Source organism: Lygodium microphyllum, chromosome 14 (assembly GCF_053477565.2).
Source record: "Lygodium microphyllum isolate KBCC chromosome 14, Lygodium_microphyllum_v1.1.10, whole genome shotgun sequence".
Classification (NCBI taxonomy): Eukaryota; Viridiplantae; Streptophyta; class Polypodiopsida; order Schizaeales; family Lygodiaceae; genus Lygodium; species Lygodium microphyllum.
The window spans coordinates 115891807-115905535 of NC_141148.1; positions in this window are offsets into that span (position 1 = coordinate 115891807).

Sequence of the window (13729 nt, forward strand, 5' to 3'; positions counted from 1 at the left end):
GGTAGGGAATGTGAAGAGAAGGTAATCAAACCACCCACATGAGCTAGGTTGGATAGGGTGCATGGTGTGCGTGAGGACTTAGGGGTGTGCCATGACACACAAGGGTCCAGGCTAAGAAAACCTCGACACACAAGGGCCAAGGCCAAGAAAACCCTGTCGAACCGAGTGGAAGGGGGACAAATCACTATGACGGTGGGCTGAATCTCACTGGATCGTAGCAGCAAGGCTATTCTACCACTTACAATTCCCGGCCACATATCTAAGTCGTTTGCAAAGGATTCATCTCCCCGATCTTCATTTATTATTAATTTTTCCATCCTATTTTAAATTATTACTAATTTTCTTGAATTATCTTGAGTTATTACATATTTTTAGTTTATTATTAAAATTATTAAATCCTTATTAATTAGATTATTTGAATGATATTTTTAGCAAGAATCCAAGAAATTTTACTAACATATATGATAATTTTGCATGATTTTTTCAATGTTTATTGATTTCTTTCTTAATTCTAAACTAATTTTCTTTAATAAATTTTATCTTTCAAAAAAATAAAGAATGCCAAAAAAAAGTAAGAAATTAAAATTTAAAAAAGGGCTTTATTAAGCCTTAGATAAAGGGGGGGGGACCAATGCAATCATCGCTAGGGTGAGAAGGCTTTAGTAGAGAGAGAGAGAGAGAGAGAGAGAGAGAGAGAGAGAGAGAGAGAGAGAGAGAGAGAGAGAGAGAGAGAGAGAGAGAGAGAGAGAGAGAGAGAGAGAGAGAGAGAGAGAGAGAGAGAGAGAGAGAGAGAGAGAGAGAGAGAGACCCAAAGAACGGATAGTGGTCGTTTGCACAGTGTCAATCTAGTGTTCTCTTTTGACTAGCATGGCTCCACCAAAATGCGTTGAAGTTGTGATTCCATCCTTCGTTCCTAACCCTAAAAACATGGCAATCAAACACAATTTCGATTTACTACTTTTAATTTTAAATTATTAAATAAATATATTAAACTAATAATTCAACATTAAAAATTCACAATTATAATTAGACTAAACCATTCATCTATTAAATTTTATTTAATGTTAATATTCATTAAACACTAAAATTAATTATTAAAATTATGTTAAATTTATTAAAAACTAGATAAAATTAAAGGTATCAATTAAATTTAGCTTATATGATTAGCATAAAATAATAAATAATTAAATAAAATATGAAATAAATAAAATAAGTTACAAATAAATTAGATTACATTTTAGATTTAAATTTTCCTTAAGTTAATAGCTAAATCAATATAAAATCCTCAAGAAAAATGTTAAAAATAGCTTTTAATTCTATATATTTATAAAAAAATATAATTATATTTGAGAAAAATAAACTCCCATGAGGATTTTCTACTTAAATTACAATTAGAATAGCTTAATAATACATGTATTTTTAATTATATAATAGAAATTATTTGGAAATTAAGTCATTTATGAATAATGTGTATTTGATTCACCTTATTGATAACTTAACTGGAAATAATAAGTAAATCACTTAGTTTTGTTTTCTAAGTAAATTGCTTAGTTTTCTTTTTCTACTTTCCAATAAATTAAAATTAATCAAATCTTCATGTTTTTAGATACGTGCATATACACATATGTAAATTAAGCACAAGCTATGATTTGATTGAGATTATTTATTAGAATAGCAACTTACTGAGCTTTTGTCTATGCCTTTGATAGCTAGATAAGATTAAGGTATCATACATTCCCTAGGGTCACGTTCAAAAACTCTTCATTCAAAGTTAAAATGAAACTTTCTAAGGGCCAATCATCGCTTAGGTATGTGAGGTCGTCTGTATAGGAGTCTGTATAGGAAGTTCAGCTCCCTTATGGTGGGCAAGAACCAATAGGGCTCTAGTTGAATGATATAATCTTGTATCTAGCCCTTTAATAGGGAAGAAAACTTATGTGAGCCCAATGTGGTCTAGCATCAAAAGAAGGCCTAAGATGAATTGGACAAGGTGGCAACCCAAGTTCTAGGATACTTTTTCTCCTTGGAGAGCTAATGTAAATACCTTGTTTTCCAAAGGAAGGTTTTTATGTTTGTACACAAAAAACATATAAAGGAATTTTTATGTTTGTACGTAAGAAACGCATTAAAGAAAAATTTTCTCTTTGGAGCTGATGTAAATATTATGATAGTGTAAATACCTTGTTTTCTAAATGAAGGTTTTTATGTATGTACATAAAAAACATGTGAAGGAAGATTTTATGTTTGTACGTAAGAAACCCGTTAAAGAACCTTATGCTAAGATAATCAAGAAATGTGCCTTTATTTGTTTCATAGCATGAGTAGTATGCTTGTTTACAAAAACTAAAATATGCCGCATTTGTATATGGGAAGTGGATGGACAATCTTCCCACGAAACCATTCTATGACTTGGTGGATCCGATTAGCCAAGTGGCTTGTCCCAAAAATTTAGGAAATGGTAGTGAATTGTGACTATCCTAGGGTCAAGTCCTAGAACCAATTTAGCATCATTTTAGGGGGACCGATGTGAGACTATGCCTCACAAGCAGAGGAGTTGACTGTCAGCTCCTCCTTGCTTATCACTCTCATTGAACCAATTGCCATATGATTTATGGAAGGATATGTTTCACTTGGTATCATAGCTATAAATTTTAATATACTCTATAGAGAAAACAATATTAGATTAGCAATTATTTAATTTTTGTAATATAAATAATCATATTAACATGAAATTAAGTTCTTCTGGTCAGCTGATTAAAGCTCGCATTCTTTTAGGACCTCTTTGATCAATGTATGACCCACAATGTGTTTTAAGCAATATATGCATTGTCTTGTGAATCAACTGATTTCTACTTTTGATGCAATGTTACCTCGCTTACCTTCAAAGCTATCCTTGGGTCTACTAGGTGGTCTAGAATTGTGACTATCCTAGGGTCAAGTCCTAGAACCAATTTAGCATCATTTTTAGGGGGACCGATGTGAGACTATGCCTCACAAGCAGAGGAGTTGACTGTCAGCTCCTCCTTGCTTATCACTCTCATTGAACCAATTGCCATATGATTTATGGAAGGATATGTTTCACTTGGTATCATAGCTATAAATTTTAATATACTCTATAGAGAAAACAATATTAGATTAGCAATTATTTAATTTTTGTAATATAAATAATCATATTAACATGAAATTAAGTTCTTCTGGTCAGCTGATTAAAGCTCGCATTCTTTTAGGACCTCTTTGATCAATGTATGACCCACAATGTGTTTTAAGCAATATATGCATTGTCTTGTGAATCAACTGATTTCTACTTTTGATGCAATGTTACCTCGCTTACCTTCAAAGCTATCCTTGGGTCTACTAGGTGGTCTAGAATCCAAGCCAAAAGTTAGCAACTGTGGAATGGATACTACATAATTGATGTTGAGAAAGTAATACAACATATCAAGAGGGACATAAAGAGAGCCAAGATTCTTGAGAAGCTTAACTTAACTGAAGCCTTTTGGTTCTTTCAAACAAAAGACTCCCAAGCACTTATTTGTGTGAACACAATCAAAATAAGGTGTAATAAAGCAAATTTTCATGCTACCTTAGTTAGGAATTAGCCTATTTTAAACTGGAGTATAAAAGGAAAGAGGAAGCCAATGTAAATCATCTTTTAATCATTTTTCACATCTCCACTTCTTGGAGCTTGAATGTATTTCCTTCCCCACCATTGTAAGGGCGAGTTCCTTACAACAACTGTCATCAAATGATTCTCAAGCTTCCATGGCTTCAACATCTCTCGTAATTATTGGTTGTAAGACATCTTGAATTAAGAAATGGCAAGATATGGTTTCCAACATTTCTTGTTAATCTTTGTGTAAATTTCCATTGAAGAGGCAACCTTCATTTCAATTGGTATCAGACCACGGACTTTGATCCATGGAAAGAGTCATTTTCATGGAGAATTTAGTCATAAGGATAGGTAGCAGGTAACTGGAGTACCAGTATTTGGTCACAGGGTTTGGTACAGTTCAAACCGTGACTAGTCGGAGTTCTCTACAACAAGTCGGGATTAATTTTGGAGGTTTCTTGAAGGAGATCTTGAGGAAGATGGAGGCTCTTGGCCAAAATAGTAAGTCGTTATTAAATGGAGGACCATTTTTGAAGGTTCTTGACTCTAATTGGAGTCTAAACTGGGATTACATGAGTTAAACCTTGATTACTTTTTGGGGCTAGCTTCTCTCTCTTCTTTCTCTCAAGCTTTCATGGTGGATCTTGTCTTCTTCCTTCTCCCAGGCCTTTCAATGATTCAAACAACCTCTAGGGCTGAAATATTCATGGATTAATCTCTCTATTGAGTAGCTTATTGCTTGCCTTGCATACTTCTCACTTTGTAGTAGGGGAGTATGTGCCTATTTTGAGCTTGTAGTTGCATATACCTTCTTGTTTTTTGGTGTGTGGACATACTTTTCTCATCATGGCTTCTTCATCAAGTTCAAAAAATACATTATTGAATATTCAAAAGCTTAATAGTATAAAAATTTTATGTAAAAAATATATTATTTAATATTCAATCAATATATTAGTCTAAAAGAAGGAAGTAAAGTTGGTCAAACATAGTGAAATTAAGCTTGAGGACATGGATATAGATGTATGGGAGAAATTGGATGAGCTGATACACTCTATTATTATGTTGATACTCTTAGAGTCCATGTATTTTAATGTGAAAGACATGGTAGGTGTATATAGTATATGGAAAGAGCTTAGTGACTTATATGAAAAATAAAATACAACCTCATAGATTTATTAGTTGAAAAAACTAATTGATCTCAACATGGAGAATGGGACTTTAATGTCTAATCACCTCAATGAGTTCAAGACTAATTTTAGCTAGCTGCATCTCACAAGATTGTATTACATGATTCACTAAAGGCCATGTTCTTGTAATTAGTCACCTTGCCTAAGAGTTAGGATACTTTTAAGGCTACCATTAGTAACTCCACACTTGTAAGTGGTCTTTTGAGTGCTAATGTTGAGAGCAGCTTGCTCATCAAGGAGGTAAATAGAAAACAAAATGCAAGGTCAAAGAGCTATTTTCACTTATGGTGAGAGAAAGGTCAAATTTCAAGGGAAACTCTCATGAGAGGGAGGCAAATCAAGAAGCATGTCACCTAGAAAAAAAGATATAAAATTCTACTTATATAACAAGAAGGGACCCATCAAAGAGGATTGTTACTAGTGGAAAAATAAGAAAAAATATAAGAAGGCAAATAATGATGATGGCAAAGAGAAAAACAAGGTAAAGGATAATGGCATGTCTTGGAATTGGCTTATGGATTTTGGAGCATCATTTCATATTACTCCATATAGAGAATGGTTCTCTACTAACGATGCTCAAAAAAGAGGATGTGTTCATCTTGGAAACACTATGTATATAGTATTGGCATTGGGAATATACACTTATCATTGCCAAATGGTTCTTGTTTTATCTTGAGAATGTATGATATGTTTTAGACTTGATAAAATGTTTGATCAATGTATGCCAGCTTGATGATCATGGTTATAGAGTGATCTTTCGTGATCATGTGTGAAAGATTTACAAGGGGTCTCTTGTCATGGCCAAAGTGCCAAAATCCGATACTTTGTTTACTTTGCATACATTTAGTGTTAAAGATCATATTGTAATTTTCATTACATAGCCATCTATTTCTTTATGGCATCATGTTTAGGATATATGTCAACCATTGCAATGAAAGATTTGTCCTCTTTGAATTATCTTCCTTGTCTAAATTTTGCGGATTTTGGAATTTTTGAGCATTGTCTCTTTGGAAAATGTTAACTTCAGCACAATAAGAAAGTGAAAAAAGTGGAAAAGCGCAAGTTGGGTCACTTACAAGAGGTGGCCCAAAAGGAAATCAGACACAACGGAAAAAGCAAGAAGGGAAACGACCGGAAGTGTAAGGGTAGCCTCAAAAGCCAAGTCAAAGGAAAAAACACATTTTAAAATTCAAAGGCATCACCAAAATGTCATAAAAGAGTGCCAAGCTCCCCCCTTGCTACAGAAGGAGATGAAAGAAACAATGACAAAGGGCCAAGCTGAGGAGGGCCCAAAAGAGTCGAGGAGGGACAAATATGAGAGAAAAAGAAAAGTAGAGCAAGAGGCATAAGAGTTGAGAAGGAAGGAAGATGAGGACATGGTTGAGGCCATACACAGGTCAATGGAGGAGACCTTGGGTATGGAAGGACCAACCACCATGAGCCCCAGAGGGGAAGGAGAGCCGAGCAGCAGTGCCAAGACCTCAAAAATCAAAGCATTCCCAATAGTAATGGGCAAGGGTAAGGCCCCAATGCACCCCCTTCCCCCAATCTTCATGTCCCACACTCTGACTGCCCAAGAAACTACAACCGTCATGGATAGGAGGAAGTTAATGTCCATGATGCAATTTTTGGTGACAAAGATGCAAGAGATAGCTCCAAATTCAGAAGTAGGGGACCCCCTTGCAGGAGCCAAAAGACTGTTCGCCGTGGTCAATGCTGAATCAAGGCAAGATCCCAAGAGGCAGAAGCTAGAGGCCTCCACAACTAAAGCATTCCATACAATGCCTACTGCCACAACGTACAATGATTATGTCAGAGAGCTCCTAGCACACCTAGGGAAGGCCAAGGAGGAGAGGAGAGTGGCAGCAACCAAGCTGGAGATCAAAAGAGAGGCCTCAGTTGCACTCAGGTTGGAAGCAACCCGCCAAGTAGTAAAGCATCAACAAGAAATCTGAGAGCTGAAAGAGCAGCTTGAAGTCAAGAAAGGAGAAGAATGAGAGTGTGAAACAAAGTGGGCCAAGGAGAAATAGAGTCGCATAAGCCTACAACAGCTCAATGAGGAACTAGCAAAGTTGGGTGAAGAGCTGCAAGGGAATATGAACAACATTCTGGAGGCTACGGAAGAGCTAGAGGCATCAACAGAGGAGAGGGCATGAAGATACCAAAAGGAAATAGAAGACTTAAAAGAGAAAAAGAAAAGTAGAGCAAGAGGCATAAGAGTTGAGAAGGAAGGAAGATGAGGACATGGTTGAGGCCATACATAGGTCAATGGAAGAGACCTTGGGTATGGAAGGACCAACCACCATGAGCCCCAGAGGGGAAGGAGAGCCGAGCAGCAATGCCAAGACCTCAAAAATCAAAGCATTCCCAATAGTAATGGGCAAGGGTAAGGCCCCAATGCACCCCCTCCCCCCAATCTTCATGTCCCACACTCTGACCGCCCAAGAAACTACAACCGTCATGGATAGGAGGAAGTTAATGTCCATGATGCAATTTTTGGTGACAAAGATGCAAGAGATAGCTCCAAATTCAGAAGTAGGGGCCCCCCTTGCAGGAGCCAAAAGACTGTTCACCGTGGTCAATGCTGAATCAAGGCAAGATCCCAAGAGGCAGAAGCTAGAGGCCTCCACAACTAAAGCATTCCATACAATGCCTACTGCCACAACGTACAATGATTATGTCAGAGAGCTCCTAGCACACCTAGGGAAGGCCAAGGAGGAGAGGAGAGTGGCAGCAACCAAGCTGGAGATCAAAAGAGAGGCCTCAGTTGCACTCAGGTTGGAAGCAACCCGCCAAGTAGTAAAGCATCAACAAGAAATCTGAGAGCTGAAAGAGCAGCTTGAAGTCAAGAAAGGAGAAGAATGAGAGTGTGAAACAAAGTGGGCCAAGGAGAAATAGAGTCGTATAAGCCTATAATAGCTCAATGAGGAACTAGCAAAGTTGGGTGAAGAGCTGCAAGGGAATATGAACAACATTCTGGAGGCTACGGAAGAGCTAGAGGCATCAACAGAGGAGAGCGCATGAAGATACCAAAAGGAAATAGAAGACTTAAAAAAGAAGTCTTCTATTTCCTTTTGGTATCTTCATGCCCTCCATGCCGCTCTCCATGGCACAACAAGCTCAGAGGATAGACAAGGAGCACTTGAACCAGCGGAACAAGGAAAAAATACACATGCTAGATGTGTGGAATGAACAACAGAGGTGGTAATGATGCTGTCTCAAAGCATGGAGAAGGGCAAGGAGGAGTTGGAAGAGAGGGCCAAAAAGTGAGAAGAGCACAACTTTGAATGAGTGTGCGAGAACTTGCTGCGCACTTGGCCATAGCGGAATGCGAGTGGGTGTTAGCAGAGGCCAAAGACGAAGCCACAAAAGTAAGTTCAGAAGTGCAACAGCAAGCCTTCTTGGGCACAATGCTCCATGTAACACAAGTGGAGGGCAAGGATTCCATGGAGAGGATGAAAAGAAAGCTAGAACTGACCACCAGAGCCTTAAAGTATGGACTGCATGGGCAAGCTCTCCCAACCGGCACTAGCCTAATAAGAAAACAACAATGCTAGTATTTGAGGAAAGCTGGCCTCTCCACAAATGAGTTGAAGGAGCTAGAATTGACCACCAGAGCCTTAAAGTATGGCGTGCGTGGGCAAGCTCTCCCAACCGGCACTGGCCTAATAAGAAAACAACAATTCTAGTATTTGAGGAAAGTCGGCCTCTCCATAAATGAGCTGAAGGAGCTAGGCTTTGAAGAGAATGAGCCACTGCATCCACCCCCAACTCAGATCCCATAAGAGCAACCTCCAAAGGAATGGCCGGATTTTGAGCAGGAGCTAGGAGAAGAGCAACAAGCTCGAGAGCTTAGCCCACCACTGCTGCCAAATGAACCCCAAGAAGATTCAGAAGGCAACTAAGTACTAGAGTGTGTCATTGCTGCTAGGAGAAGAAGACGAGAATTGGTGGAGCAAGTGCAACAGAGAACTAGAGCATAGACTCAATAGCTTCCTATAAAGCCCATGCAACAATGTGAGAATTGCTATCCTATCAACTGGCCCCAGGAGGTGAGCATTTGGGAGCAAGGAAAACTCCAAACTCGGCCCTTCGAACTATCATTCCTCTACCCATAGGCCACTGAGGAGGCTCACCTACCTCCACTCTTTTTTTAATCTCAACCTAGGAATAGATAGTTGTGCCATTAGGCTAATGATGAGGGCTATGTTGTTACCCTCTTTTTGTATGAAGGTGCTTGAAGAAATGAACGATAGCCAGTTTACCAAGTGTGGACACCCCTTTTTGTCAACCACACCTATAAGCGTCAAGGCTAATATCAAGAGCTACATGCAAAGCTGTTCATTTTTTAGCAAATCCCTTAGGCCACCCCATGATGCATCATCAGAAGAAGACTAGGGTAGAGTCTAGGAGCGCCACCGTATCTATTAGAAAAAGAGAGAGAGAGAGAGAGAAGAAGAAGAAAAAGAAGAATTAAAAGAAATGAAAATGAAAATGAATGAGGAAGAGAAAGAAAGAAAGAAGGGAAAAGAAAGTAAAGATGAGAAGCAAAGAAATCACACAGTCACTCCACCTAGGGGTTCTTAAGCTAGGTGCGTCTAGTGGCTTCGATCAACTAGCTCCGTCCCTAACCCCCTAGCCCTATCTTGATCCCTCACTTCATGCTTACGGCACATCAAGGGTAGGACATACCTAGGGAGGTAACACTCACCTATGGTTAGACCTGTCACCCTAAGCTACACACACTGCACTTCCCTTACGCACAAACTCGGTCCTCAAGTAAGGGACAACACTCAAGCTTGTGCCTATGGTTCAATCCAACTCCCACTTCCACTTGCATAAGCACAATGCACCACATGGAAAAGCAGGCACACCCCTAGGTTGTACACCTTCTTTTCTTTTCAGGTACAAACAAAGGCTCCAATCCCCAACTTCGAAGACCCCATTGTCATGCAATGTACTCTTGGTCTCCACCACCTTAACCGAGTGATCCGTTTCTTCCTGAGACTGATTCCCCCGAGACCCCATCATCATCAACTCACATGTCCACCCTTGTAAATCATCGAACCTTCATCAACTCACAACTACAAGTGTCCTAGAACTAGCACCCACCTAAGAGAGGGGTCATCTTATGTGACAATGTCACCATGCAGACAAAACAAACCAGAAACAAACCGAGGCATCCCCAACCAAAAAGCGAATGAAGAAGCTCATTTGGAATGGCAGAGAAAAAGGCAAGCTCAAGAGGAAGCTCCAACTACTTTGGCGAGGTCCTCTCAAGGATGAGGGAGGCCTTGTCAAGGATGAAGGATTCTCTCTCAAGGACGGATATTAACACCAAATATTCTAGCAAGGCTCTCTCAATGATGAGGGCAAACCTTCGAACGCTCTCGCAAGGAAAGTGCAAGGCGTAATGCAATTCATTTTATAAGGCATGAAGGTTTCCTCTTGTGCCAATGGTGAACTCTACGCGGACATAGGTGAAGGGATGCGACAACTTGATAGGAGTGGAGGAAAGCCATGTAAAAATCAAGTAGTAGCAGCCATGGAGGGCAAGAAAACGAATCCATCCAACACCATCTTAAATTTCAAGGATAGATCCACCCACCATCACCATTCAGCACGGGACCAGGCCCCACACCATTTTCAATTTCAAGGGCCGATCCATCCAACACCATCCCCCGCAAGGGGTTCGTATACAAACTTAAAAAAAACCCATCTAACTATATCCATCTTGCCTTCCAACAACTACACATCAGTGCCATGGGACTGGTACTAAACTAGGAGGGGGGTTATGTTAACCTCAGCACAAGAAGAAAGTGGAAAAGCGCAAGTTGGCTCACTTAAAAGAGGTGGCCCAAAAGGAAATCAGACACAATGGAAGAAGCAAGAAGAAGGGAAATAGCTGAAAGTGCAAGGGAGGCCTCAAAATCCAAGTCAAAGAGAGAAGTGCATTTTAAAAATGCAAAGGCATTGTTAACCCCAACACGAAGAAAGCAAAAGGAAATAAAAAAGATGCACGTCAAAGGCGGGAAAAAGGTAGCCCGACTGAAGAAAGAGGAGGAGAAAAGGCCAAAAGTGCAAGGGCAACCTTAAAAGTCCAAGGGAAATGCAAAAGGGGAAAGGCGCATTTTAAAATATAAAGACGCACCCTGAAATCTTGTAAAAGAGTGCCAGGCGGTGGAAAATCCAGAAAGCTAAACAGAAGATAAAGACAAAGGCCAAGGCAAAGAGAAACGGAAGACAAAGGCGCACAAGGAAAAGCGCAAGTCAAACTATTGTAAAAGAGCGCAAGCGCATCATGGCTTAATTCAAGGAGTGTCGGGCTCTCACCCGTGCAATTTGTAAATGTAGACGGGCGGTGGAAAGGAAGCTAGGAAGATAGAAGGACAATGGGAAAAAGGGCCTAGGCTATGGCCGGCCATGTAAACAAAGGGGAAAAGGGGATGACCGCCCAAAAGGGACTTAGGGTTTTGTATATAAAGTTGAAAAGTGAATGAGAAGCTCATTCTTGTATGTGGCCAAAAGTAGCTCTCCTCTTCTTCTTCTTCTTCTTCTTCTTCTTGCTTGTTTGAGCTTGTGCTTGAGAGAGGGAGTGTGAGAGTGTGAGGGAGTGAGTGTGTGAGGGTGAGGGACCGAGGAGGAGAAGCTCTCCATCTTCTCCTCTCTTCTTCTCTTCTATTCTCTTCTCTTGTCTTGCTTACGGCAATGGAGCTTGGAGCGCGGAGCTTGAGGATGGATCTTGCTTGAAGCTTGCACTTGGATCATGGAGCTACCGGAGTGTGCAGGAGAGGAGATAACTCTGCAAATGCCAAGAACTTTTGATATGCATCCTACATATCACTCTTCTTTCAAAGAGGCTAAGCCTAAATATTCCCTATGGCATCATCTATAAAAGTTACAAATTTCAGTGCTTCACATAATGAAACTATATGCATTGGCCCACACAAATCACTATGAACCAAATCAAGGCATTTTGATCTTCTACTTCCACTACCTCTCTTATGTGACATTTTTGTTTGCTTTCTGTAATGGGAACTTTTGCTCAATTCCCAAGACCCACAAACTACTTATGCCTTCAAGCGTTTCAAGCAAGTACTAATGGCTATCTCTCACATAGCCGATGTGCTATCCCTCTCTACCGAGTGTAGTGAGATTACCTTGATGCCTGATTGAGTTGCCTCCTCTCTCAAGCACTCCGGTAGCTCCACGATTTGTGATGCGAGCTCAAGCATCCTCAAGCCTCTTCCTCCAAGCTCCATCCTCCATAGCCATGCGTGAGATGAGAGAAGAGAAGAGAAGAAGAAGAGAGGAGATGGTGGAGGGCTTCATCTCCAAGATCCCTCACCCTCACACACTCATTCCCTCACTCACTCGAACTCCCTTCCTCAAGCACTCATGAGCAAGCAAGAGAAGAGAAGGAGAGAAGAAGAAGAGTCCACTTTGCCACACACCAAAGAATGAGCTTCTCATTCACTTTTTGAGTTTATATACAAAGCCCTCATCCCGTTGGGCACCCATCCCCTTTTTTACATGACCGATCATCATGGCAAGGTCCTCTTTTCCCATTCCCTTCTAGTTGCCATTTCTCTTTTATCATGCCCTTCTACCCTTTACAATTTGCATAGGAGAGAGCATGGCACTCTTTTACAAAATTTTGGTGATGCCTGTGGGAGTTTTCGCTCAACCGCCAAGACCCACAGACCGCTTATTGTTTCAAGCGTTCCAAGCCGAGCACTAATGGCTACCTCTCACATAGCCGATGCACCATCCATATCTACAGGTGTAGTGAGCTTACTTCCATGCCGTTCGAGTTACCTCCTCTCCCGCGCACTCCGGTAGCTCCATGATCCAAGTGCAAGCTTCAAGCAAGATCCATCCTCAAGCTCCACGCTCCAAGCTCCATTGCCGTGAGCAAGACAAGAGAAGAGAATAGAAGAGAAGAAGAGAGGATAAGATGGAGAGCTTCTCCTCGTCGGTCCCTCACCCTCACACACTCACTCCCTCACACTCTTACACTCCCTCTCTCAAGCACAAGCTCAAACAAGCAAGAAGAGGAAGAAGAAGAAGAAGAGGAGAGCTACTTTTGGCCACATACAAGAATGAGCTTCTCATTCACTTTTCAACTTTATATACAAAACCCTAAGTCCCTTTTGGGCGGTCATCCCCTTTTCCCCTTTGTTTACATGGCCGGCCATAGCCTAGGCCCTTTTTCCCATTGTCCTTCTAACTTCCTAGCTTCCTTTCCACCGCCCGTCTACATTTACAAATTGCACGGGTGAGAGCCCGACACTCCTTGAATTAAGCCATGATGCGCTTGCGCTCTTTTACAATAGTTTGACTTGCGCTTTTCCTAACTGCCAAGAACTTTTGATATGCATCCTACATATCACTCTTCTTTCAAAGAGGCTAAGCCTAAATATTCCCTATGGCATCATCTATAAAAGTTACAAATTTCAGTGCTTCACATAATGAAACTATATGCATTGGCCCACACAAATCACTATGAACCAAATCAAGGCATTTTGATCTTCTACTTCCACTACCTCTCTTATGTGACATTTTTGTTTGCTTTCTGTAATGGAAACTTTTGCTCAATTCCCAAGACCCACAAACTACTTATGCCTTCAAGCGTTTCAAGCAAGTACTAATGGCTATCTCTCACATAGCCGATGTGCTATCCCTCTCTACCGAGTGTAGTGAGATTACCTTGATGCCTGATTGAGTTGCCTCCTCTCTCAAGCACTCCGGTAGCTCCACGATTTGTGATGCGAGCTCAAGCATCCTCAAGCCTCTTCCTCCAAGCTCCATCCTCCATAGCCATGCGTGAGATGAGAGAAGAGAAGAGAAGAAGAAGAGAGGAGATGGTGGAGGGCTTCATCTCCAAGATCCCTCACCCTCACACACTCATTCCCTCACTCACTCGAACTCC